The following is a 26,441-nucleotide window of genomic DNA, read 5'->3' as shown; positions in this document are numbered from 1 at the left end:
AAAGTGCAAGGCGTGGTTGAAAAAATACTAATTAAGGTATTACAACCACTGTGAAAAGTGTCAACATGTTTCGGAACTCAGAGGTTCCTTCTTCAGGACAAGGATAGCACTTACCCTCCCCTTACTCACATGTAAATGTAAAAGTGTAAAATTTAATTACAACAATGTGTAATGTACCTAACCATGTTATATATGTAGGTGGGTGTCGTTGCGCCCAATTGGCGATGAAAACCTGTTAAGAGAAAGCATACATAAACACACTGGTCTAAGATGCACAGGTCCTAGGAGAAGAAAACAACTTCCCAAAATACAACTTCTCAAAATACAGCAGGGTAAATCCAAAAATAGTGGAGCCCTGTGAAAAATGCAAAAATTTAAAATCAAAAATAAACACACAAGGACATAGCACAGTGTATACATGTACAAACACAGAACACGAACTTAGTCTCTACTCAGATGGAAATAGAGCACAAAAATAGATAATTTCACAGCTTACTTCAGGTTCTCCTGGAAAAAGAACAAAGATGGGTGTTCCGTCTTGGCACTGATGTCACTGGGCTTAATGATTCCATTCCTTGGAATCTCTTGAGATGAACTGCATTCGGACCTTCTATTCAAACTTTGTCAAAATGGCCTCTGAGAATCCTTGTGTTTGGGTATATCAAGTTATATCATCACCAATAGGATAATCTCAAACTTCTTTCCTCTTCACCATCACCCCTATGAATTATGAACATTAGATAGCTAATGGGGCCATTTATAACTCAATCAGGGTTCTTGAAAACACATCCCTTTCCTGTATGTCTCCTGTTCCGACATAGAAAACCATTACCCCTTCTAGAATGTATGGCGAATCACCGCTTTGTTAATCCCCACGTAGCGTTTTCTTTTCCTGTTACATTGGAAAGAAAGCACGCATGCTCGAAACACCTCCAAGTCTTTTTCATGTAGCCCTTTCTCTTCCTGTTACATTGGAAAGAGAGCGCGCATGCTTTAAACACCTCCAAGTCTCTTTTGCAGGCGTTCTGACATGAGCGGCAGTGCCGCTCCTTTGCGCATGCGCGGTGACTGTATTTTTCCGCGCATGCGTAGTTAACACTCTTCCTGCTGGGTAGGCGCATGCGCAATATATAGCGGTGGCAGATCGCGCAGCACCGGACTTCCTCGGATTACCAAGTCCCTATTTGGGCATCTACCGGGTCTCATTATTCAATTAACCAACAATAATGAGCTAATGGCAGAGTATAAAGAAGGGTACTGACGCGATGCACGCTCACTTCATCGGAGCCGCGTTGAGGGAAGGCAGGCAACGAGCCATTGCAGTAACCGTGAGTTTTGGGTTAGAAATAGGAGCTTGAGTATGGCGCATTGGTGTATTGGTACCTACTACAAATTGAATCCCATATACTAATGTTTCTATAGGTCATTTTTTGAACAGATAGGAAGGATCCCCCAATAACACGCACAGGCTCATGAGGTCTTAATTTTGAGAACCTGAAGTAAGCTGTGAAATTATCTATTTTTGTGCTCTATTTCCATCTGAGGAGAGACTAAGTTCGTGTTCTGTGTTTGTACATGTATACACTGTGCTATGTCCTTGTGTGTTTATTTTTGATTTTAAATTTTTGCATTTTTCACAGGGCTCCACTATTTTTGGATTTACCCTGCTGTATTTTGAGAAGTTGTATTTTGGGAAGTTGTTTTCTTCTCCTAGGACCTGTGCATCTTAGACCAGTGTGTTTATGTATGCTTTCTCTTAACAGGTTTTCATCGCCAATTGGGCGCAACGACACCCACCTACATATATAACATGGTTAGGTACATTACACATTGTTGTAATTAAATTTTACACTTTTACATTTACATGTGAGTAAGGGGAGGGTAAGTGCTATCCTTGTCCTGAAGAAGGAACCTCTGAGTTCCGAAACATGTTGACACTTTTCACAGTGGTTGTAATACCTTAATTAGTATTTTTTCAACCACGCCTTGCACTTTTTTAATAATACCAGCCGGGGATTTAATAAATTTTGTTTCACCCACGCGCCAGGTATCTTTTAACCATTTTTTCACCTCACCTCACTCACACTTTTGTAGACACACACCCCCTCACATAGTTCACTTACAAGTGCTCCTGCGTATTCGCGAGTCGTAGCACGCCGCATCCCGTAGAGGGGTGCGAAGGCCCCGATGATGAAGCATGACACCAAGGGGCCTGTTGGTGTGTGAGGGGCATTTATACAACACTGTGTGTTCCCCATCTTGTTTGGGATCACCACCACTCTGAGTGGATTCTACTTTGTTTATGCATATAACTAGGGAGGCCGAATCCACTGACTCTCTCTCTCCCCCCTCTTGTTAAATTTTTGTGAATGCACGTGGCCACATTTTCAGTAACCTTTGATCCGTTTGACCTAGAAACAATTATTTTTGGCAAAATCTGAAGATTATGCAGCAGACTATGGATTATGTGGCAAGCACAGCAAATCCATAATTATGAGCAAAAAAACACTGCTGCAGAATCAAATAATTCTAGTGACCCTGACTAAGGTGAAATGATTTCCATTTGAATTTTTGAATTTTAAAAACACCTTACCATATTCTTATATGATCTGTGCTGCATGATTAACATGCCACATATTTTCAAGGCTCGGATTGTTCATGGGCTCTTAAGAGCTACAGCCTACCCTTGGCTCTCCTGTCCCTGTTAATTTGTTGGCTCGCCCACCTGTACATTTCACCATAGTTCGAGCCCCAGGAATTATGCGGCAGGGAAGGACCAAATTATGAGGCAAGGAAATTAAAATTATGTGGTGTAATGTGGCATATTTTGTGGTAATATTACTATAATATTTTGTCATTTTCACACATGCTAACACTGTCTGGGCAAATGCTGAACCTCATTAGTGCTAATTTAACACCCAAATACAACAATTAGCAACAGAAAGGTGACCAGTTAACCTTTGAGAAGAGTCTTCCACTTCGCAGCAATACAGGTTGTCACAGTTTTAGTACCTTTTGATACATTCAAGCTAGAAAAAAAATTGTGTTTAAAATCTGCAGATTCTACAATAGATGATGGACTGTGTGGCAAATCCATAGGAATGTGGAAAAGGCTACGACCTTGCATAATTCCAGTGGCTGTAACCTTAGTACAAGGGTTTGAGGCTTCTGTCAAGCATAAGTTTTGTACTGGAAGGGGATCTTTCTAGTGGCAAAAATATCCTTTATGACCTGTCCCACTGTATGTGTGCAGCACAGTGCAATACACATACAGATTTTGAAAAATATGGAGACGTTTAAAATATGCTCTACTGTCATGCCTGCCTTGAGGAGACATCATTTTATGGCTCATCTCCCTGTCTAAATACTGGCAATCACTAGGGATAGCATTCCAATCCATTGTTCTTTTGCTCACAATGCCAACTCAGTTTGGACCCAGCCATATGCAAATCAGTCTTGACTCTGCTCCAGTAGGAACAGTCCAGCCAAACTGCAGGACAAGTTTTCCCTGAACCAAAACACAAGCAACCAAAGACTGCCCTGATTTTGCTAAGATTTTTGTGAAGTGTCTCCCTTTGTTTAGCTCTGTGTGGTCTTTTCCTCTGGGAGGGGTGGGAAAGAGTAATTCAAACAGAGAATGAAACCGATCCCATGCAGGAACTGGTAAAAACTCAATACATAGAATACAGTGGGGCAGAAGAGAAACATTTGTTCAATGGGTTTTGCCAGAGCTTGTCATAGGGTAGAAAAGAGGACAAGGAGACACTGTGGAAGCTGATGGATGAGGTGAAAAGGCAGCAGAAATGAAGAAACCGAGAAGGGTGAGAATAAATAGAGGTGGATAGAATGAGGTTGGAAGGCAGAGGTCAACTGTGGGGGCAAGATATTAAGGAGAGAAAGAGTTGAGGGGTAAGATTGTGATATGAAGTAGAGAGAAGAAAGGAAGAGGAGATGCAGCATTAGAAAATGAACAATGTGATAGTAAAGACAGACTAGAAAGAAAGATGGGAGAGTAGAGAGAAGGAGAAAAGATATGTATGTGGATTTGAAAGAAAGAAAGGGTAATGGATAGGAAAGTTGAAAAACAATAGAAAGATGGAGAGAAAAGAAGGTTTGGGAGAGTGAGAGGGAGGGGGGATGTGAGCGTAGAGAGAAAATGAGGCATATATGGAGATGATAAGCTATGGAAGTGAGATAGAAAAAGGAGCAGTTGAATAAGCAAGATATGGAGGGAGTAAGGGAGTTAAATGAAGAAAGGAAAGAAAAAAGGGAGGAAAAAGGAATAAGGAAGAAAAGAATTATAAAACAACCAAAAGGGGATAGGTAGCCCAAGAGGTGGCAAAGAAGGAGGTCAGAGACAAGAAGAGGAATAAGGTGGACGAGAGAGAAGCATCTTCAAGATATAGATTTTATAGAGTATGTTTGGAATGAGAGTGAATAAAAAACCAATCAGTGGAATTGTACGCTCGATACTCACCCGTGAGGGTCCCAAGGCACTGAAAGATTGGAGGAAGCCTGTGGGAGAGAGAATAAGAGGACATAGATTGAAGAGAGGAGATCGAATGAGGGAGAAGTGTAGCAGAACAGAAATAGAGAAAGAAAGTGGGGAGGGTAAGGAGGAGCAAGGAGAGAAGAAAAAACTAAAAAAAGGGAGGAAGGAGATAAGGACAAATGAGAGAGATTGAGTGGTAGTGGATAGGGATCGGAAAAGGTGCCAAGAGGCGATAAGAGCAACACGGAGATATCACATAGAGAGGAATTGTTGGAAGAATGATTAGGGAACACTATGCTGTGGCACCCATGGCTAGGGTGCGAGAAGCCCACTGCGCCCCTGGAATGGGCGTCTTTAATACCAATCCAGAGGTAAGGGGAACAATGTTTTCTTGTTTGCATTAGGGCCCATGCCACCATTACAAAACCATTAATTTTGGTAGCTGGCATACCGCACATGCTTGCATATTAACTACGTTGTTGCTTGCTTCAGTGCATGCACCCTTACATGCAGTGCACGGAGCACCTTTATTGTTGCACATAGAGGAAAATAATTAGAGGGAACATTGCTCACTACCCCAGGAATTGGCCACCAAAGGTTGTTAGCTGCCCTTTAAGGCTCTGGGGATTAGACGAGAGAGAGAGAGAAAGAGAGAGAGAGAGAGAGAGAGAGAGAGAGAGAGAGAGAGAGAGAGAGAGAGAGAGAGAGAGAGAGAGAGAGAGAGAGAGAGAGAGAGAGAGAGAGAGAGAGAGATTGTAGCAGCTGAGACGTACTTCTGCTTGATTCCTTCAGGTGTACCACAGTGTCTTTCTTCAGGAAACCTTTCACTGTTGCTGAAGGGATGTGACTACTGGGTTTCATGTATTCTAATCTGTATCTGAAATGCTGTATTATTATAATGCAAACACGTGGGTCCTGTGCTCACTACATCATTGGATTCAAGCTAGCCTGGCTGCTGCAGGGGTGATGCCCTGTCACCGGTTCCAGGATGCTTGTTTCCGGTCTAGGGAGGACCTGGCTTGGCAGTTCAGGATGGACTGTTCCCACAAGGAACACGGTCAAGACTGATTTGCATATGGCTGTATCCAAACTGGGGTGGTGTGGTGAGCAAAAGAATGATGGATTAAACCCGGATCCTTGTGACTGGGGGTGAATGTTAGCATTGTCCAGCATTCCGTCAATCAATTGTTTCTTATGTGTATTAATATAATAGCATAATTTACTTCCATTCACTTATACTCTCAAATGGTTTTGTAATTTACTGCCCAAGTTACAAACCTTGTCTTTAAGAGGTCTGCCGTTTGGGCCTCTTGGCTTGTGCCAGAACTAATTTCTTGTTCTTTATTTTCAGAAGGTCTTGGAACTGCTATGTGCCTCTTTTAGGATTGGATACAGTTCAGAGACTACCTTCTGTCTTTCAAGATGAAAGTAGATCTCGAAACAATTATTTGCAGCACGTTGAGTTGAGAATGTCACGTAACAATTCACCCTTGTAGGGATCACTATTCACCAAATGTATAAAGTTTGCAGCATGCTTGCGTTAGTTCACTAACCTTGTTATTCCTCTTCCTTTGCAAGGCAATGTGCTGCAGACTCTTTGGTACTTCTTACTATTTTTTCTTTTCCTTTTTTGCAGGTACCATGGTTATCTGAATTCAAGGTTCCCCGAAGATGTGAGAAAACTGGACTTGAATTAGCAGAGATGCCTGAATGTAAGTTCTTGCTCTTCCTTATCGACTACTGCAAGGGCCAGGTGAAAGAATGATTGTGGAGACCCAAACTTACCAGGGATAATGCCAAGGAAAGGTATCAGTAACAATAGGGGCACCGAGGAACACAAGCTGCTAAAGAGGATCAAGTGGAATATAGATCTCAGTAAAATTAGAGAAGTACTGGATATTGGAGAAGGGAAAGGGGCATAAAAAATACAATCCAAACCTGTCTTTACAAAATTGGGGAGTCTGGATAGCAGATTTGCACAGGGGCCCAGACACCAACATACAGGAGGAACTGGAAAGCCGGGATCACATTAAAAGATAAAAGAGGCCTACGGTAGAGCACTCCAACCCTAAGGCAGGCAAAAAGGATCCACCAAAAAATTGGGACCCAAGTCACTGAGATGGAGTACAAGCAAGCCAACTGGTAGCATAAACAACTCACCTGGAAATAAAAACAAAGACACATAGGGGTGATTCCGATCCGGTAAAAAGCGCTCCGAATTGCCATTCGGAGCATTTTTCCCCATACGAATCGTACCCGTAAGCGTCCCCGTACGAATCAGCAAGTACGATCACGACCTAAAGCGTCACTCCGTACTCCTGGTAAACAACGCCGTACAAATCGAAAGTCCATACGAATAGATGTCGGCTGACGCTCCACGCTATGTCCGAACGTAAATAGACCGCGTCTTCCGAACCAGGAAGTACGATCCGTGTTGAACACACTCCGTACGGCTCTTTTTCTACGAGAGCTCAAAACGACAGTAAAATCACAGTCCGGCACGAACCGCACCCCGGTACGCGACAAGCAGGACATGAACGCCATCGTCCGTCTCATCCCAATCCTGTACGGCCACCACCTCGTACTTAGAAACCGACGACGGCGCAGAAGGTGAGTACAACGAAGTCCAACATACCTGTACGTGTTGCCACACGCGCACATCTCCATTGCACGACTGTAATGTCTGGGTACATAGCGCCACACACTCCCGCAGTGTAATACGGAGACGTGCCGCACCTATGTCATCGATCTCGGGGCACGGTATGTCATCGCACAACACCAGTGTAATACGGAGACGTGCCGCACCAACGTCATCCACCTCGGGGTACGGTACGTCACCGCACAACACCAGTGTAATACGGAGACGTGCCGCACATACGTCATCGACCTTAGGGCACGGTACGTCACCGCACAACACCAGTGTAATACGGAGATGTGCCGCACCTACGTCATCGCCCTCGGGGTACGTTACGTCACCGCACAACACCAGTGTAATACGGAGACGTGCCGCACCTACGTCATCGACCTCGGGGCACGGTACGTCACCGCACAACAACAGTGTAATACGGAGACGTGCCGCACCTACGTCATCCACCTCGGGGTACGGTACGTCACCGCACAACACCAGTGTAATACGGAGACGTGCCGCACCTACGTCATCGCACTCGGGGTACGGTACGTCACCGCACAACACCAGTGTAATATGGAGACGTGCCGCACATACGTCATCGACCTCGGGGCACGGTACGTCACCGCACAACACCAGTGTAATACGGAGATGTGCCGCACCTACGTCATCGCCCTCGAGGCACGGTACGTCACCGCACAACACCAGTGTAATATGGAGACGTGCCGCTCCTACGGCTTCCACCTCGGGGTGCGGTACGTCACCGCACAACACCAGTGTAATAGACGTGTGGGACATACGTCTGCTATGTCAGTGTAAGTGTAAGAGGTGTGTAGAAAACACACCCAGCAGTGCCCAGCATTAGAGTGTGTGTGTGGCTAAGACCCCCACCGCTGCCCACCAGTGCCCAGCATCAGAGTGTGTGTGTGGCTAAGACCCCCACCACTGGCCAGCAGTGCCCAGCATCACAGTGTGTGTGTGGCTAAGACCCCCAACACTGCCCAGCAGTGCCCAGCATCAGAGTGTGTGTGAGGCTAAGACCCCCACCACTGCCCAGCAGTGCCCAGCAGTGCCCAGCATCAGAGTGTGTGTGTGGCCAAGACCCCCACCACTGCCCACCAGTGCCCAGCAGTGCCCAGCATCAGAGTGTGTGTGTGGCTAAGACCCCCACCACTGCCCACCACTGCCCAGCAGTGCCCAGCATCAGAGTGTGTGTGTGGCTAAGACCCCCATCACTGCCCACCACCACGTCCCAGCAGCGCCCAGCATCAGAGTGTGTGTGTGGCTAAGACCCCCACCACTGCCCACCAGTGGCCAGCAGTGCCCAGCATCAGAGTGTGTGTATGGCTAAGACCCCCACCACTGCCCACCAGTGCCCAGCAGTGCCCAGCATCAGAGTGTGTGTGTGGCTAAGACCCACACCACTGCCCACCACTGTCCAGCAGTGCCCAGCAGTGCCCAGCATCAGAGTGTGTGTGTTGCAAAGACCCCCACCACTGCCCGCCGGTGGCCAGCCGTTAAATCTGAAACATACCATTGTTAACCTCATTACCATCAGGAGATAGACACATGTTAACATACCCAAATGTGAACATCACACCAGCTCCCAGGCACACAGCAGTCACAGACATCACCACACAAACTAAAGTTCAGAAAAACAAATAAATAGCTTTATTCAGCTTGTTCAAAATTGAAAACGCAAATAAGAGTCCTTGCTCATAAAAGGCCAATGGCCAGTCCAAAAAAGTCTGATCAACAGTTTGTGCCTCCATGGGTGTGCTCACACCCAAACTTCCCTGCACATGGAGTTTAATCCGCAGTGGAAACTATGGGGGCACCATTTGTGGAATCCTCCGGCACCGCAGGGACAGGAGAGGGAAGGACAGGTGGAGTGGGTGCAGGTGTAGTGGATCCATCCACACTGGTTGGTGCATCACCGAAAGTAGCTTCAAATACCTGGCTGCACACCTCAGCCAGTGCGGAAAAACTACCACCTGAACCCGGGGACACATTGGGGGTTGAGGTAGAGGGCTGTGAGTCTGTTCCACTGGGTGTGTGGATGCGTGTGTGAGCTGTGTCCCCTCTCCCTGTGGGTGTGCCTACATCCCCTTGAGATTGTGTGCGTGGAGCTTTGAGTTTTTTCTGGCGTGAGGGTGTGCTGGGTGTGTCTGACCTGTGGCGTCTGCGTGTATGTTGGGTAGATATGTGAGAGGCAGAGGTGGATGGGTCTGAAGGATGGGGGGGACAGATGCTGCTGGGTGTACAGAGCTGCCGTCAGTGTTGACTCTATGGCAGCCACACTCCGACGTAGATCAGACATGGCCGATGACATGCCCTCCATGAACGACACCAACTGTGTAATGAGTCGTGTATGTCCATGGAGGACTGTCAACATGGATGTCTGACCTACTGCAATCTGCCGGAGTAGGTTCACAGACTCAGCACTGAGGGCAGCAGGGGACACAGGGGCAGGGGCCTCGGTGCCGGGAACAAAGGAGACACGGGGGCTAGCACGGACCCTAGGGACACTAACGACTGGGAGGGTGGAGATGGTACTGGAGGAGGGGCGGCCAGCCAAAGATGAAAAAGTGACCATTGCTGCATATTCCCCCTCCTCCTGAGAGTCTGACTCAGAGTTGTCTGCATGGTAGGATGTGTCAGTCACATGTCGTCCGGCCTGCAGACTCTCCTCACCCTCCGTGCCACTGCCTCCCTCTGACTCCTCAAAGCAGGTGGCACTGTCGGTGTGTCCCTCTGCCTGGTCTGCGCCTGTGTCTCCTCCAGATTCAGATGAAGATGCTGTTGGCAAGGAGATTAAGAAAAACATATCAGTCACCTGTACACATCAGACATATCATCTAGAAATCATTTGGGCACATTTCTAAACATAGCATGCATCATGAGTCACATGACACTGAACTCTTCACAATGCAAATTCTAGTCTTGGGTAATTGTGAGAGACACAACGCTCAATGTATAGTAGGATACAAGCACCAGGCAAGGCAAAAACGTGTATGAGAGACACAATGATGATCCACTGCCTGACAACAGGATAGCTGATGATGCATCACAGTTCATTTTCCAACCCTGCCACCCAATCCCAGACCTGGTCATGTTTGATTTGCTTTCACCTTGTGCCACATGGGAAAAGTCCTGCCTGAACTGCCATGTGATGCCATCCTGGGACCTGAACCAAGTGTACCATCACCTCACACTGGCATCACAGCTGGCTACACCCAAAGCCACATTGTGTGGCTGACCATCAATAATATTTCCAAACAACATGCAACATATTTGGAGAATATGCACACACGCACTGCCCAGTGTGAGTATGCATTAGCCCAAAATATTTCACATGTACATTGTGCACCTGTAGCTAACACATGACAATTAGAAAGTGTACCATGGACAAAGGCCACTGAGGCTGACTTGTGCAGAAAACACATGTTGAGACTCAAGATCATTGCCAAAATATGAAGAAGGGCAGACACAGTGCACATGTGGTGCTACATGTTAGGTACCAACAGGCATCACAGACCCCCCTCCAACATGATGATGTGCAAAGGAAGATGCATACTGAGACATTGCCCCCTAGGAGTACATGCGAAAAACAATCATCAGCCAAAGCGCAGGTCAAAAGTGGAGTCGGGCAAGGCATGTAAAGAAGCAGCTGAAGAAACTGGGAGATTCTAATGCCAATGCATAAAGTGCCTGTCTGACCACACCACTCAAACTATGGGAGTGTTAGCAAGCCTTGGAGCACTGCAGGTAGCATGTGACACACATGACAACAAACAGACATGTACCTACCTCCTACCTGCTGCTGTCCCTCCTGCAACTGTCTATGGAGGTCTGGGAACACCACTTCCAGGACCCGGAGCATGTGGGGGGTGAGGTGGCGGGTGCCGCCATGCTGGCGTGGAGCTTCCAGCTTCAGCTGTACTCTGGCGATGCGGCGGGTCCAGCACCGGATGTCCTGCCACCTCTTCTTGATGTTTCTGAGCCTCCTGCGAGGGCCCCCCTCACTCCTGACAGCCCTGGCGATGTCCACCCAGATTTCACCCTTCTCATAGGCAGATACCTGTCACAAATGTAAAGTAAAAGAACATCAGTACACCCGGTGCATGTTCCAAAGACATACATATGTGCACAAAATACTAGATGACAATAGGGCATCGTATGCTCCACACATTTGCATCATTGTCCAGGAGTATGTGGCCTGTGAGCAAACACTACTGCATTACATGCCATTGAAAGGCTACAGATGACATGAGGGGTGCTAAACACTCTTTGAGCTTGGCACTCACTGAGCAATATATGCTACATCTGGGTGCACTGCAGCACGTGACATGCTGTCACACACCCCACTACAACAAAGTACTCTCTAGAAACCACACTGTACACCCTGGCACTCACTCCCAACAACATAGCATCTATCCACTATACATACACAGTGGCTATAATGTCACACACACAACAGGTGCACACTCCAAGGTAGTGCACACATCACTCACCTGATCCTCTGGTCTCCCATACAGCTTGCTGTAGTTTGGCAGGAGGGCATTCAGCAGGGCCTTGTTCTCACCATCAGTGAATGCAGGTGCCCTCTCCATGCTCAGCTAATCAGGGTCCAGAGGATACAGAGACATCAGCTGTGGTTACCACTCCAATGTTGTGCATGCAAGTGCCCTCCCACAGCCACATGCTGCCTTATATCTGTGCTGCAGAGGGTCTGTGAGTCCAAGGAGTAGTGTGTGATAGGCCACCATCGTTAGCATCCTATGTTCCATCCAATCACATCACACAGAAGGCCATGATACACATATGCATGGTTTGAAAACTGAGCAAGAGCTGAACAACAACTTTTGCAACATTGTATACTTTTGCCCAACTGAATTTTCTAGAACACCTGTAGGAGGCTCAAAACTCTCTGTATCCATGACAACCTGGTTGCATTTTGATCATTCCACTGTTCCCCTAGATGTTCCCTATGTATTTATTTGAATACCCACACAAGTACGGTGCCATTGCCGTTGCTAATGCAACCCATTCAATGGTGTAACGAGGCGTACACACGCACGTACCATTGGGGTACGCTGTGCTCGCGTATGCTCAAAATGCAATAGGAAAATGAGGCGTACACACGCACGTACCATTGGGGTACGCTGTGCTCGCGTATGCTCAAAATGCAATAGGGAAACGAGGCGTACACACGCACGTACCATTGGGGTACGCTGTGCTCACGTATGCTCAAAATGCAATAGGGAAACGAGGCGTACACATGCACGTACCATTGGGGTACGCTGTGCTCGCGTATGGCTAACATGCAATACGGAAACGAGGCGTACACACGCAGGTACCAATGGGGTACGCTGTGCTCGTGTATGGCTAACATACTATAGGGAAACGAGGCATACACACGCACGTACCATTGGGGTACGCTGTGCTCGCGTATGCTCAAAATGCAATAGGGAAATGAGGCGTACACATGCACGTACCATTGGGATACGCTGTACTTGCGTATGGCTAACATGCTATAGGGAAACGAGGAGTAAACACGCACGTACCATTGGGGTACACTGTGCTCGCGTATGGCTAACATGCAATAGGAAAAAGAGGCGTACACACGAACGTACCATTGGGGTACGCTGTGCTCGCGTATGGCAAACATGCAATAGGGAAATGAGGCCTACACACGCACGTACCATTGGGGTACGCTGTGCTCGCGTATGGCTAACATGCAATAGGGAAACGAGGCCTACACACGCACGTACCATTGGGGTACACTATGCTCGCGTATGGCTAACATGCAATAGGGAAACGAGGCATACACACGCACGCACCAATGGGGTACAGTGCGTCAGACATGCACAAGTGAATGATTGTGTAGGCTGCATTCCTGACCTCCTTCATGTCACCATTGGGAGAGTGACTCCAGGAAATCACATTGCAGGGATGTAGTCTACACTCATGTTGACGATGTGGATGCATACATCAGCATGGCATCCTTACATCAGCATGCCCCAGGTGTGGCAGACATTGAAGAAGCACAGGGACTGTGACCTTGTGGCTCAGTTGATGTGTTAAGAGCTGTTGAGACATGTCATTAATCATTTTGCACATGTGTATCACATACATTCAACACTTCGCACCTGAGTAACGTCTGCAACATATTGAGAGGCACATCAACACTGGAATGGCACACCATTCAGTACAGGGAACTGTCACATAATGACAGCAACATGCACACTGTCACAGAGGTCGAATTGACGCACAGCATGACCCTGTGTGACCACGTCATGTGTGTGCCATGTGCGACATTGTGCATGCTGTTTGCATATGAAATGAACTGGGCAGTATTATATTCCTCACCTTAGAATATCTCCAAGTGTCACCCAGGATATGGTAATTTCCTCTTAGCAGTACACTTGTGTGTCGGTAGGCATCTCCTGCGGCTCTGCGTGTCTCATTGGCGTTGTGTGCGCTGTGATGACGTTGTCTGAGTACTCATACGTCGCCTCTGCGTGCTCATGTCAGGTCCTCTTTTTTCACACCAGCAGCGCTGTTCCTGTATAAATGTAATCTTACTCAATTTGTAACCCAAATCATAGGACGATCACTTCTGACCATTTCACTTGGATTGTCTGACTCAGGATGGTGCCAATAGGGATGTCCGTTTCATAGCCTGTGAGGATTGCGAACAACTCATGTCGGTGACTGACCCTCACCGTCGGTGTCTCCACTGTTTTGGCGTCAAGCACGACAACAAGAGCTGCTCCGACTGCCGGGAGCAGACATATGAAGCCAGGTGTGAGTGGTCCCAGAAGCCACTCAAACTCCAGCAGTTGACCCTGCACCACAATAGCTCATGGTCTGGACGTAGGACGGGTGCCTGGGCGTGGGTGTTGAGACATCAGAGCCCCGGGATTTGACATCAGTCCTCCAGGGCTAAGTCGTCAGGTAACCCTAAAAAGTCAAAGAGACGTCACCGCACTTCAAAATCACCACAATGCACGTGCAATGCTGCATGGGATTCGGGTGACCCTGGCCACGCGGCTCCGTCAGATTAGCAGCTGTCGTAGCCTGCACCACGACCTCCGGTCCCTGCCCAGCATGTGACGCAGGAGGACTAAGTGCGCTTCCTCATGGCCATGATGTCACTCACTCCCCCAACTGCCTACGTGACGGCATCTGGCCCAGCGGACCCGTCTGGGGGCACTAGCGGGTCTGGTGCGTTGCCCCTGACACCGTCACTCGCTTTGGCTCGGACACAGGCGGCGCATTCGTCCCGGCCCCACTGGGACAGACAGGATCTGATTGTTGATCCTGATCCTCGCTGGTCAACCTCACAACCTCACCGGCAACAGTCTCCCAGGTGTCAGCCTTGGCACCGTCCTCGGGTGGTGCTGTCCCCGATACCACACACTATACGGCTCCAGCGTGGGAACTGCGTGGCAGAACACCGCTGTTAATGCTGCATGGGGAGTTAAACTTCAACGAGTCGGGCACAGATTATGACAACCCTGATTATCTGGGAATGTGTGATAAGGAGTATTGGGAGGGTTATGAAGACCCACTGACACGTGAGTGTCAGTCCCAAGACGACAGGGCAGGTGGACTGGGGGATGCAAGTGGTCTGGACACCTCGCCAGACACTGGTGACGTCTCTACTCCAAACGTGTCTTTGGATGAGCGGGCAACATACAGTGTTGTGTTGCCGTGGGCGGCCAAAGCCTTGCCCCTTCTTCTCCCCTTTGCGGCCGTGAGGACCAACCTCCTCACTGAGGTCCTTAAACTGCAGTCAAGCTCCGCTGAGCCTCTGCAGCCATTTAATTCGGAAATCTACTGAATCTATATTGGCCAGCATGTACAGGCATGCTGCAGGTTTTGCTGTAGATAGGCACGTTGCCAGACGCCCACACCCCTCCCCAGACAAACCATGTTTCCTGTCCTCCCACCCCACCCCAGAGAGCATGGCCATCCAGGCCTTCAAATCACAGACCACATTCCCGTTTGCTCCGCTGGACAGGGTATCCAAGAGGTATGAGCAGTACGGAAAGATGTCATCATCCTCCCAGAGTCTAGAACTGATCCAACATCACATGCCTCTTTGTCCGCTACACACACTCTCTGTGAGACACGGTTGTGGAACTGCTGCCAGAGTGTGCGTTGTAGGTACGGGCAATACTTGGCCAAGCCCTTGTAGAATGCCAATCAGCTACATTGTATTTGATCCGCTGTGGGCTGGATTGCACCGACTCACTGTGCAGATCGATGGCATCCACGGAGCCAAATTTGTCAAAAGCCTGGTATGTATTCAAAGTTAGGAATATGCTACAAACTACTGTACCTTAACGATATTTAGTTACAAAAGGTAAGTAACTAGTTCATACTGTTCAGTATATCTGCTGTAGGAGCATCTATGTTGGGTCCTTGCCGTGATGACAGGGTTTGTAATGTACGCACATCATGCCACTTGTGCTAATGAACGGCTCATATGTGTGATGGCATCACAGACCATTTGTCACAAAGCAAACATTTATGCTGTATGATGATGTCCATGTAATAGTTTGTGAAATTTCACACCGCAATATGAATATGTCAGATCTGTGCAAATGAAGGCACATGTGAAGTGTGTGTGTGTATTGCTGTCAGCTGTCTGGATGTGCAGACAACCTCCTAATGCCATTCTCATGACGTGTGTCACTGACATGATGGTGGAGAAGTGTGGCTCAATGGTTAGAGCGGCATACCCTGATGCAGAGGTCTAGCCCGGGACCAGGGTTCAATTTCCCGCTTCAGCGGGTCTTGGGCTCAAAAAATTCCACGGACCTGATAATTCTCGCCTCGGTGCCTATTCCAATCATGGAGTCCCACTCTGCAACTCTGGGCAATAGCTTGCTTAATCTCCACAACGGCCCCCACAACGCTAAGGATGCCTGGCCTCCACCTTGGGGGTGCCCAGGAGTGGACACCTCACAGGGAAAGCCAGGATGGGTTCCACAGCGGTATTCGTACAAGCGCCTTGAGACCCTTGCGGGTGAGTAGTGCGCTATGCAAGTATCAATTTACATTTACATGATACATTGTCATGCTCACTCAGACCTTTCCATCAGATCATTTGTATGCATGTCATATCCATACCACAGACCACAGGTCTTTTACTTTTCACGGAGGAGTGGCTGGCAGCTGGCACATGTTTCCTCAGTGTGTCTCCCCAGGCCACAATCAAAATTGTCTACATTAGTTGAATCAGTGTTGCTTGTGCCATGTACATTGTTATTGTCTTAGTCAGACAGTTCAACACAATTTCTCTTAATTTTGTTTTGCAGGGCACCCCCTCTGGAAAGGCCGTTGCCAGACTTGGAAGCCATGAGGGAACGTAATTGCATTCGGCGTTACCGCTTCACCAGACAGTTGATCAAGGACCTGACGGACAGGCTGGAGGTTCACCTGCAACCACGACATAGGTATCCAACTGCAGTGACACCCAAGCTAAAGGTGAGGGCAGCCCTACATTTCTTTGCCACAGGTACGTTCCAATTTACCGTAGCTGATGTGGGAGGGATGTCTTAGACAATGTAAAGCCGTGTATTGACGGATGTATTGGCAGCTATGTTGCTCCACCTTGATGAATTCATTACATTCCCTACTCCAGAACAGTTGACAGATGTCAAGGGGGAATTCTATGCCCTGGGACGCATGCCACATGTAATTGGTGCAATTGATGGTACACATGTTACTCTGGTGCCACTACAGGCTCAGGAGCAAGCGTATCGCAACAGGAAACACTACCACTCGATAAATGCCCTGGTGGTGTGTCTTGCCAACATGATTATCTCACATGTTTCTGCACGTTTTCCAGGATCGCGCCACGATGCTTTCATTATGAGGCATAGCAGGGTAACACAGATGATGCTGCAGCTGCACAACCACCGGGCATGTCTTGTTGGTGAGTAAACTCTGTCAGCTATGTATGTCAGTATGTCACAACTTCATGAACTGCATCATATTACACACTCATTTCCATGATGTCAATTTGCAGGAGACGCTGGATATCCAAACATGCCGTGGCTAATGACTCCGCTACGCAACCCCAGGACAGCTGCAGACCAGCGGTACAACAATTCTCATGGGAAGACCAGGCGGGTGATCGAGCAAACATTTGGACTCCTGAAGAGCCGGTTCAGGTGCCTGGACAAGACAGGCGGAGCCCTCCAATACATCCCACGCAAGGTGTGTGACATCTTCACCGTGTGCTGCATGCTACACAACATGGCAGTGGAGAAGGCCGTGCCACTCTACCTTGATCCTGATGAGCTGGAACATCCGCCCGTTGAGGATGAAGGCCTTGCCCAGGATGCCAGTGACGAGGAGGGTGAAGATGATATCCGGAGTCACCTCATCCGCAACTTCTTTTCATAATGGTGAGTCACAGTTGTATTTTGGTAATAAATGTACTATAGAGTTGCATGGTTAGCATGCTGTGTATGCAACTGACTGTATGCAATGTCACTTGGATGTTTGTTGTGCAGTGTCACATAGGTGCAGATGTAATGACACACACGTATGTGCTATGTGTGTACTTGGAATGTACAGGTGTACTACTACATCAGGCTATTCAACAGGACAATGTCAGAATGACATCATACGGAACTTGACCCCTTGTGTGCCTCTCATCCCCAGCTCGCCCTGCCTGTTGTCCGTTGGTGTCATCGTGGTCAGCCTGCTATTGCTCATTATGATTGCAACGTCAGCCGAATCAACGGAGCATGCATGGACATGTGGAAAAGTCAATTTGGGTAAGGACTCATACGAGGCTGTTTAGCGTTGGTATGGTTTCTAATGTGTGATACATGTTCATGCGCATGTTGTTAGACCATGCATACATGCAACAACATCATGTTTCTCATTACATGTAGGCCCACTCCCATGACAGGATAGTCACCCCATCTGACAGTCATCTGTAGTAGTTGTAGACTCTGGTGAATGCATCAATGTGTGTAGACATTGACACTGAAACATTGCATATACCATGGTTTGACATTGTTTTAGAGGTCACAACCACGGACTCTGTGGTGGATTGCAGCCTCACTGTGTGCATTAGAATGTGTCTGGTTCCTCACATCCACCTTGTGGCACAGTCCAGTTAGTTTACCATAAAACCATGTTGTGTAGGTGTTTCCCAGTGTATTTTCCACATGTTAGGACAACTGTCCTGTGATTGTGTTCGCATGGATGCATTGTCCCTTGTTGCAGTATGTCATGTCACTGTCATGTCAATACCTCAGTGCAGGTTGAGAATACTGCTACGCCAGCCTTCACAGTGAGTAGCAGTTCTGTCTAAAATCACATGATGCCATGTATGTTTTGCTTTAGACATGACAATGTTGTGATGATGCATATGTGAAATATTTTGTTGCACCAGTGCAGTGCAGTCATTCACATGATTCTCTTGTCCCGTGCAGCATTTCTGTGCGACGGTAGGGTATCATTATGTTGGTTGGATCAACATCACTTGCTGTTGAGTCATTTTCAAACTGCTTGTCATGTCATAGTGATGCAAAGTTGATAGAGCAAAAGACTGCCTACAGAGTGCCTTCATTGCATGTAGGTCATTAGCTTCCTCATCATATGTGAATCTTACAGCTGTTGTGGGTGATGTCAAGTTTGCCTACATGGCCCTTACTGGTACACATTATGAAATACAGCTATTACAATTTGCGTAAGTAGCATTGCCATATGTTTTAATTTGTTTGTTTTGTCCACATCATCAGAGACTGTGAAATAGTATTTGTACACATAGATCTCATTGCATGGTAGATGACTTGTGAGCGTTGCACAAGACTCAAATAGATGACAGACTGTACTAGGTTGTATGTGTCCGTGTCACAGCATTGGATCTCATGTGGTTGCATAATCAGTGATCTCAAATTGGCTACAGCTGTTACACTTCGCAAGTGTGACTGGTACAGTGTATCTCATGAGGTATTTTTAGTGTCAGTCACATGAGAGAGTACTCCTAATGGGTCTTTGCCTCTGTTTTAGGTGTCCCTCCCTGCAGTTCCCATCCTCTCCTTCCCTCGCCTGATCACCCTTTTGTCTCTGTCATTTATACTCAGACCAAGGGGCTATTTGGAGGTGGAACCCTTTGAGCATCACACCACTCTGATGAAGAAAGGTACGGCCATTCCCTGGCAGGGTTGTAGCGAATAGTCATGCTGCATTACAGGTGACATCATTCATATACTTATTTATTTGTCGTCTTGCGAATGCCAATGACCATGTATGTTGGATAAGGCTCCATGGCCTCACAAGGTAAATCATCATGTTCTGCATGACGTGTGATTTCAAATGAATATTGTGCCGCCTTGATGTCAACACACATGTCCTTCTATTGTGCATGTATACTATATGGCATGAAGTAAGCTTATGCTTGTTATGTGTTTACGTGTACAGTGACTACATGCATGGTGTTGATTAAGGCTAAACTACTATACTGTGTGTGAGGTAGATGGCTGTGTAGCTGCTGGTTAGCTTGGAACACACTAGCTGTAGTCTACACCTGCTGACGCTGTGTGTCCTGTGCCCCACTTGTCCCTAAGGGGCCTGATCCCGTGACCGTGACCTTTGGTGATTACTGTGCCATATTATTTGCTGTGACCCTGAGTGAAGCAGACACTCCTGCATTCACATGCACATGTCACTTTGTGGCTTGCCAATGCCCTTGTGGTGTGTGCTTGTTTTGCTAGTTGTCACACCCCTCCTGCCGTCATGTCTTCACTCATTCCTGGTGCTGCATACACAGCCACAATGCAGCGCACACTATCCAGGACCACACACGCCTACTGGATACCCCTCCTTCCATCCATTTGTAGAGCATGCTCCAGCCACCCTACACACAGAGAACACCAGACAATCATCCACCTGGTATCACGATGCTTCTAACTCACCCATTACAGCTTATATGCCTGTGTGTGCAACACATACTGGCAAGACTATGCTGAGCCACATGACATTGTGTCTACGTACCACCAGGTCATGTGCCTTGTACAGCACACACACACCTTCCATAGGCACAATATTGTACAGTGTTACCTTGTCAACACCATAGCATGAAAAATTGGCTTCCTTACAGTCACGTGGCAGTACACAACCTGGTCACACCACTTCAACATAGCTGTCACAGTCAGTCAAGTAGCCACAGGGGACACACACCATGACCACGTCTCTTGGGTGTGGGGTGATTTGGCCGTTCTGGTGTAGATAATTGTCAGACGTGGGTAGTTGTTCTGGATGCGTTGCACCCATCACAGGAGTATAGTACTTGTAGCTCCATAGAGGGAGGTCACCTCATCAGGTGAGCTTGGGTATAGTGCTACAGCCCATTTCCCACAGTCTGTCCTGCCACCCTTGTCCTGTGCGCCATTCATCACATCAACAGTACAGCATCATGCTGATGATAGTTCACATACCTAATGACACAGATGTAGGTACTCCCTACGTGGACAACTAGTTTTGTCACACTGATCTATACACCTCAAAGTGACTCTCCTGGGCCTGGCTGTTATTGCAGTTTTGTGATCCAAACACCCCTTCAGCATTTACTAGCCCTCACAGGTGTGTCTTTCCATCCCTGTATCCAGTTGTTAGGAATTTGTGACCAATGTGTGTCCTCACCCAGACTCAGATCCAAGTGTGTGTGGATGGCTGCAGTTTGGTGAATACCCTTGCATTTCATACATTTTCACACACATATCATTTTAGACTGTGGGTAGAAGATAACTCACCAAATGCGTTTGATGTTTAGGATATTTATTGGGTGATCTTGTGCAGGAAAGGTGAATAGGTGCTGTACAGAGAGGGGTGGAATCCAAAGTTCACTGCTGGAGATGAGATGCCTTACAGTTTCAGTCAACAGAGTCCAGGCCACAGTGCTTGGCATCATTGGGCAGACTGTGACCAGCAAGTCCATGTGGGAGAGTCTCATAGGTGATGCCGTTGCACCCAAGGGCAATATGCCAGGTCCGGTGTCCTGGGAGTTGTGCATGGCCCACTGCCACTCAACGTCTTAGCTGTGGACGACCCACCTTCCTTGGGGAACCCTCACGTGCAGGCATGGACGATGCATGGGACGCTACGTCAGACAGTTCCTCCTCCTCCTCATCCCTCCCTGTGGCTTGTGTTGCACTTTGCCTAGATGTAGCCTGGCCTGGTGACACAGGGAGGGTGCTGCATGTTGGCTGCAACTGACGTAGCGATTGGCTCATTTCCCGATGCACCGTCAAGAGCTGAGCCAGACTTGCCTCCACCCGTCCATGATGTAGGTCTTGCCTGGCTATTTGCTCTGCCTGCTGTTGTTTCACCTGGTTGAGGGCCTCCGCAAGCTGGCCTACCTCCCTGGTGTCCCGCCGGTATGCCTCCAGGATGTTCGTCAGTTCAGGCATACCGGGCCCTGCAGCTGACTTGCCAGAATCTCGCCTCCGCCTTGCGCCACTCCCACCACTCTGACCCATACGAGCACGGCCTGCGCTTGTGGGCACATCCGATCGATGGGCCCCCCGAGTGCTGGCAGGGTGGAGGTTGCCTGCCACCTCAGGGGTGCCCGACAAAGGGTGTCCCTCATTTTCAGACAGGCTCTCCGGTGGATCATGGGCAGGGCTCTGACCTGTCTGCTGGGATGTGGTGGGAATGGTTCCGGTGGTTGGCAGAGATGTAGATGGTACAGTTGCGGCAGGGGTTTGGGATCCAAAGGAGCCAGGTTGGTTGGGGTCATCCACAGTGCGTTGAGTGGCGTCACTGTCGGTGGGGTCTGGGTCCTGCTGAGCCTGGCCCCGGGATCCTTCTCCCCCCTGGTTGGGGGGGCTCCACACGTTGCCCTGTGTGTGGGAGAGACAGACACTGTTAACGCACTATCAAGTGACATCTTAATTAGTTATCCATTATCACAATCACAGTTCCACAAGCTTTACATTGATGTCATTGTTCAGTTGTGTATGTAGTGGTAGTAAATTGACATGTACTCTGGAGTATTTTCATTCTTCCATTCTCTTGACAATGACTGACACAGCCATTGCTGTGTCTTGTCTTGGCGACACAACACATATACAGCAGTGCTCAGGTTCACGCAACATCCATGATACAGTGTTAATCCTTATGTCTGCGTCAAGCATGCACAGAGTTTAGATACAGCATGTTCATGTAAGAGACAGAGCATTATCTGTTCTACTATAATAAAGTAAGAACTTTGTCCTTTGAGCCAGGTAAACTCAAAAAGTACACCACCAATCACAACATCCAATACAGCGTTGGAAAGGGGATGTCCAGAAGATGGACATAGGCTATATGAATTGACACCATATACACTCAAAAGGGGGCACGCCATCAGTGGTAAAGTAGTCCCTTCTGGCCGTTTGATGTGGGCGTTAACATTCAGAGAGGCAAGTTGTGGGCGTTAGATGGCGAGGAGAACATTGAGATGCGAGGAGATTTCACTGTGCAAAACCAAACACACCATTCGCACTCACAGTGCAGAGTATTTTGAACGCGCAATAATCACAGTGCAGCATATTGCAAACATGAAATATTCACTCACACACACATCTTCGGGTAGGCAGAATCATTGACCTGGGCATTACCGTTGTACGCTGACATCATGGACGGGGCTCGACTTGCATTCACAGGCAACCAATCACGCCACATAACTCGCATAACACATGCAAGCCTTGCAATGAATATTTTAGTAACGATTTCACCATTGGACACGCTCCTGTTTGTCACAGGGGGAAGACCTCAAGCAACAGAGGTGCGGCATGCATGGCGTTTCAGGGCTTAGGCGAGTCTGCGTTCTGCCGGACTGAAGCTGCAATATTTATCGCACGGAGATATCATACATCAAAAAACAGGCATTTGCATGTCCCCTAAGCGAGTCAGCTTTCACCACAGTACTTGCATCCTAAACCTAAGAACAAAGCTAAGGATTTACTAGCCGCTATCTGTTTTACCACTGTGACACTCCCACTTATTTCGGCGCTAAGGTGAAAACTTGACTTCAGGGCTTAAAGACATTTTTCACTCGCCAACATCAACATGTGCCTACATAAAATATCGTCTTGTCAGACGCATCAACAGTCTCACGGGGGACGGGGGCGAGGACAAACTAGGAAACACAAGTGACATTAAGTAGAGGGACCTAAGGCCAACAAGATTACACAATTTAGTTGTCAAACCGGGACAAAGTCGGGACGGGCTGCTAGTTTAATTGCATGAAATCTTCTACATTGGATAGGTGTTGCTGTTCCGTGATGTTGGGTCGGACCAATTGCTTTTAGAAACATTCAGTAAATGAGAACAAAAAGACTCTCTGATACAGGTCCAGTAATATGAGAAACAAATGCTCAAAAACTTGAAGTCATATGATCAATCAATTGTATTAAAAGCAATTCCAAAACATTTGGTATCTGAATTGTAATCATTCATGGATAACAATCAATGTTTATGGTGACTGTCAAGTGCAAAGTGACTTTCAGTGGAGAGTGCTCAGTGAATGGCAAGATATACAACACAATATATGTACAATTATATACAGATGTCTTCATTGGCCAGAAAATGTTTTTAAACCAAGGAATCCTAGAGGTCCTATCTGGATCCTGGTCTTTCTGGGCCTACGGAGTTCGTCGACGTTTCGACCCTAGTGTGCCCCGGTTGGTGGTCACGGCGGGTCTTTTTCAAGACGGGAGGAGGACAGTCTAGAGGTTAAGAGAGACTGTGTATCAGAGAGGATTGGGCAGTTTCAACATTATTAACCCAGTTGCTAAATTACTGAAAAGGTACTCACTTGAGGGACAGGCCGGGCAACTACATCCTGAAGCCGGTGTGGCAAGAATGCCAATTCACTCTGTGGAGCAATAACACAGTGTTAAAATTCTGTGTTGTGAGCAGATGGGGGAGGGGGGGTGTGGGGGGTGAGGAGGGGGGAGGGTGATGGGGAGATGGTGAGAGAGTGTGGTCGTGGTGAGACTGAATCTGGTAGATTCATGCACCTCTCGTCCATGGATGCCCAGTTAGGGGCGCGATAACGTGTGCATTTAATTTGGACAAGGAAAAGTGCTCGCTTCTCTTGGTAAGGGCAGCGCAAAGTAGCGTGCCAATTTTTAATTAACAAAGGTGATGATTAATTAACACAGGGCAAGACAGTAGAATGTACTTGTAGCTTGTGGCGATCGTGAACTAAGGTTAGACGGGTCTAAGTGCTCAAAATACCCGTAGAGGCTCTGTGTTTAAAGCCGCTTACTGCTTAATTAACACAGGGCACGATTAGCACAGACAGTAGAATATACTTGCAGTTTGTGGCTGTTGCCGTGGTACGAGCGATCGTGAACTAAGGTTAGACAGGTCAAAGTGCTCGAATTACCCGTAGAGGCTCTGTGTTTAAAGCCGCTTACCTTTTGAACAAAATCTTTCAGGGCAAACGGAGGCGCTTCGTTCCTCTCGTGTGTGGCGCTGAATCTGACAGCGCGCAGCCCACAAGCCGTAATGAAGATACGGCTGTGGCGTGCACGTTGGACGCGTCCGTTGCGTAGCAACGGCGTAGCACCCGTCACTGTCTCACGCCGCCTGCATGAACAGGAAGCAATACCCATGTTGATGTGGGTTTTGTGAGTACCGGGAAATGCGGTGAGTCCGGATGACGTAGGGAATATCACCACGTTAAAAATGGCAAATTAATCAAATTTTACAATAAATCATAACCACTAGCCCTAGCGGACTCCGACAATTTCACAATCCGGTAGAGTAATCAATTTTTAGATCAACTTTATACATTCAATTTTATGAAACCCACATTTTTAAGAAACCCCACATGACATTTTGAAGGAAATGAAACTCAACCATAATTATTATATCAGTCTAGTTTGACGATATACTCACAATGTATTAGACATAGAAGCTGCAGGATATCATCATAGTTCATGGTTGGAATCCATAGCTATTACGTCAGTCTCAATAAAGTTTGCTCTATCTAAGAGAAGATGGGTACGCACTTTAGGGTCCAAGGCAGTTAGTTAACAAAAATGCTAGAGACAAGCATGTAGTGCATCCATAGATGGCATGGTGAATCTCATTATTAGATGCAGAATGAAGCACAAAGCTGTTGGTGAGAGATGGATTATACTAGACTCATTTGCTTTGATACTTCCTCATATTCATTCAGCCCACAAGTTACAGAGTTCAGACAATGGATCCATTTACATTCCTTCCTGCTCAGGACTGATGTTAGAGAACCACCCCTTGGGTTAGCATTTACTTTCTCAATGACCCTCCAGCGGATACTTTCCGGACTATGGCCCTTGTCGATAAAATGTTCCACTAAGGGTGCTCCCTGCGTCTTACATCTCACTCTGCTCATATGTTGTAATATCCTCACCTTTACTTTTTGTGTCGTTTGCCCAATGTATGGCATGTCACAGGGACATAGAATAATGTAGATGACATTGGAGGTATTGCAGTTTGTCAGCAGAGGAAGTCTGTACGTTTTATTTCCATGCATAAGAGTGGGACCCTCCATACAAAGTGGGCAGACCTTACACGTTCCACATTTGAAGTGTCCCACCACAGGCGGGAGTCCAAGTAAATCTCGAAGATCTGGAGCTTTGGGGGGTTCAAGGAAGGCTTTTACAACATTGTCTTTTATATTGCGTCCCCTCTTGAAAGCAAACAACGGGCTCTCCTTCATGTTTAGTTCTGGGGCCACTAGGTTCCAGTATTTCATTACTGTTTTTTTTGACCATGTTGCTTTTCGTATGGAAGGTGGTGACGCAAACCAAGTTGTTGGTCGGTGGTTTTCTTTCCTTAGGGTCCAGAAGTTGATCTCTAGGACAGTACCAGGCCCTCTTTTTGGCACGCTTCAAGAGTCCCAGGGGATAGCCCCTTTCAAGTAGGCGTGTGGTTAACACGTCGCATTCTTTGAAGAAGTCGCATCTTTTTGTACAATTTCTTCTCATCCGTAAGTATTGCCCATAAGGCAGATTGTCTCTGAGATTTCGTGGATGATGCGAGGCGTATTTAAGCAAGGTGTTCCTTTCTGTTGCTTTTCTGTAGAGGTCGCAGTAGAGCATATCATTCTCCACCTGGAATGAGAGGTCCAGAAATGCAATGGTTTTGCGGTCATAGGTTATGGTAAACTGAATGTCCCTGCTTCTTTCATTAAGCCAGTCGAAGAATTTATTGAGCGAGTCTTCAGTGCCGGTCCAGATCATGATGACATCGTCAATATATCTCTTCCAGATGGTGATCGAATCAATGTACGGGTTGTCATGTGTATAT

This window comes from Lissotriton helveticus, chromosome 5_1, assembly GCF_964261635.1.
Source record: "Lissotriton helveticus chromosome 5_1, aLisHel1.1, whole genome shotgun sequence".
NCBI classification, from domain to species: Eukaryota; Metazoa; Chordata; class Amphibia; order Caudata; family Salamandridae; genus Lissotriton; species Lissotriton helveticus.
The sequence above is the reverse complement of the archived record's forward strand: the minus strand, read 5'-3'. Positions refer to the sequence as shown.